The sequence below is a fragment of the Eschscholzia californica genome, unplaced genomic scaffold, assembly GCF_041429995.1.
Source record: "Eschscholzia californica isolate CP2 unplaced genomic scaffold, dmEscCali1.0.p SCAF_1, whole genome shotgun sequence".
NCBI lineage: Eukaryota > Viridiplantae > Streptophyta > Magnoliopsida > Ranunculales > Papaveraceae > Eschscholzia > Eschscholzia californica.
Genome location: NW_028238198.1, coordinates 51,976,384 through 51,979,324, shown reverse-complemented (window position 1 = coordinate 51,979,324; position 2,941 = coordinate 51,976,384). Strand labels below are relative to the sequence as shown.

The window sequence follows — 2,941 nt, the reverse complement described above, 5'->3', positions numbered from 1 at the left end:
AATGTCAGCTGAATATAGTTTATAACACAAGAAAAAAATATTGACAATCATGTAAATTTCTTCAACATCTCTTGCAAACATCATCCATAGTTTTAGCATAGCAAGGTTCTTCACTCACTGAAAAAATAAAATGAACCTCATCATATCACAAATATATATAAAATGAATTCATCTAGATGAATTTCGAAAATAAAGTGACTCAAAAAACTTAACAATATGTAGGTGTAATTCAAATAGCAACAAGAAAGGACCTCACCATACGCTAGTTGTTTTAACAAAAAGTATCACGAGTCCTCATCTATGACCGCTACTAAACAATTTTACACAAAAACATTAATGAACAAACAAAGTTATGATGATTTAAAGAAAAGGTTAAAATTTGGATCTCAAATAAAAACAGGCAAAGACTAACAGAATCACATGAAGAGATTACAAAGTGCATTTATTGGGCATTTTGGATGGTTAGACCACTGACTTTGGTTATCGAACTCGAATCAATTGTTACTGCCTGCACACATTATGAATGATAAAATTTTCACCATCGTATAACAAGTATGTGACAAAATATCTTGCTACTACACAAGTCTAATTATGCTTACCGTTGGTGCTTGTCTTTATTGTTGTCAAAAGAAGTGAAATAGACCAAGTTGAACAATCAGTATATGAATGGGAAGGTCATTTGAAGAATTCCTGTTTAGAGTTAGAAAAGAATCAGTGAAGAAGATTTACATTTCATATTTTTGTTTTGCAAAAATACCATAAAAGCTGGAAAAGGCAATAAGCAAAACACACAAGAAAAATAGTTTTTTTTTTTCAGGAAATAAACTTCACCTTGCCATTTTCTCCAAAAGAACAGTCCCTAAATAATACTTGTTCAACAATTTTCTGGAGTAGACGTAAACCTGCAAATTTCCAGCATGTAGTGGTTTTATGAACTCATAAAAACAAAACAAAGTGAGGTACTTATACAAATACACCAGTTGAAGTCGGCTCAAGATCATCTTCCTCCTGAATCTAAATTATGAACAAGTCAAGGAACAAAGATTGAGTAAATATATGATTCCAACAACAAAATACTCTCCAATAGAATAAATAAACACAATCTTACCCTTGTAAAAGTCTACTAATGTCTTCATGTCATACTCACATTTTCTTTTCTCCAAATACTACATAATTAATCAGAAATGGGTATCATTATAGAATGAATACAATTTAGTTTGAACTTAGAAAAGAGAAACGATATAAATTTTACCGGCTTTAAGTAAAAATGTACAACATGAGGACCTATATTGCCAATCATTCCTTTTCGGGACCTTCTCTTAACTACTACGCTGAATTTACCTCTTAAGATTGGCGTTTTTGAACAAGATTGAGAACTGGAGCATTGAAAGTGTGCATATTTAAATGCCAAAATCCTACAGTTCGTTGCTTCTTCACTCTAAAGTTATCTGAGGGGATCCATAAAGGCCCAATGAAATGAATTTTGTTCCAGAAACCACCATGTATATATGGAGAAGAACCCCAACAAACTCATGAAATCAGTTTATCAGTGATGGTAATAGTACCTAAAGTCTGTTAAATACTATAGACACTTATCCTTTTCGCCAACGTTTGTGTAACTATCCATCATAGTATGATATATCTCAATGGGAGCATCAATCTCTTCTTCTTCTTCCATCTCTCTGACTAAATCTCCAGCTCGGGTCGTTTTAGATGTTTGGCTGCATTTTAACGTTTTTAAGAAGATAGGCTAACTATTATGTTTCAGTTATGCAAGTATTGTAGGATAAGATCATTAAAAATATAGGTTGAAGTTTAAGGATTGTAAAGGAATTCTTTTCCAAGCCCTTTTTGAAGCTTAAAAGTTCAGGTTGTGCAAGGCATATTGTTAAGAAGGCATGGAGGCAGCAAGACCTTTGCAAAGATGAACTTGTCAAAGAGCTAAATAGCAGCTCTTGGACATAAACCAATACATAGATAAGAGCTATGAGAAGCTATATGACATAAACTAATATATTGATGATAGTCTTAACCCTCTTATAATTTCTTACCTTCCTCATCTCTACGGGGCTTGCAAAGGTACTACACCAGATTTAGGACAACAACAAATCGTTAAATATAAGTAGACATCAACAAATACAACACACAGAAAAAAAAAATATCTTTCAGTCAAATTAACGAACATGTCAAGAATTTAAAAAACATAACTAGAGATAATGTAACAAAACCATCTGTTTCTTCATGGTAGAGGATTAAGAAAGTGCAAAATAGAAAAGTAATAATGGAATTAATTGAAACTAACTTGTTACCATTCGATTGAATAGAAAAAATCCGAAATGTAATTGATGGAGCTTCAATTTGGATGGGAAAAAAACCGGTTTCTTGCAGCCGGTAGTAGTGGCCCCTTTGGTTTTGTAGTAGTAGAAGAAGTCAACCCTAATCTCTGATTGATCAAGTAGCAGAAGAAGAAGAAGAAGAAGCAAACCGTAGTGGTGAAACCGAAAAGAGAAAAGATTCGGCTAGATGGAGAAGAAAGAAACGAGAGAGAGAAAAAATGGGAGTTCTTTTAGGGTTTTTTTAGTTACCGACCTACACGTCCTTAGCTTTTCGCGGGATTAAAAGTTTTGGTGCTTTTTTTTTGTTTTGTTTTATTTTTTGGAAAGCTTTTTGTTAGGCACGATTCACATTTATTTGTCCCTATAGTAAGTTTATTAGGGACAAACATTAATTAATTGTCCCTATTCTAAATATGTTGGGGACAGACGGAAAATGTGTGTCCTTATTGGACCTTTTTTTTGTAGTGCGGGTAAAGGTTGAACATATTGGTACCGTCTATTTTTCCAATAGATTCTATCTTGAAGATGTTTTTCATATTCCATCTTTTCAATTTAATCTCATCTCTATTTCTCAAATCTCTAAATCACTTCGTTGTACCGTCTTA

The 2,941-nt window shown here is 32.9% G+C and overlaps 1 long non-coding RNA gene across 1 annotated transcript; it reads right to left on the bottom strand.

Annotated features, from left to right (window-relative positions):
- Positions 1–831: 831 nt before the first annotated feature.
- LOC147567521 (uncharacterized) lies at positions 832–1,226 on the bottom strand. The gene is made up of 3 exons (XR_015237746.1): positions 1,109–1,226; positions 978–1,008; positions 832–902 (listed from the first exon to the last, which is right to left on the bottom strand). It is a non-coding gene; the product is annotated as an uncharacterized LOC147567521 (long non-coding RNA).
- Positions 1,227–2,941: the final 1,715 nt, after the last annotated feature.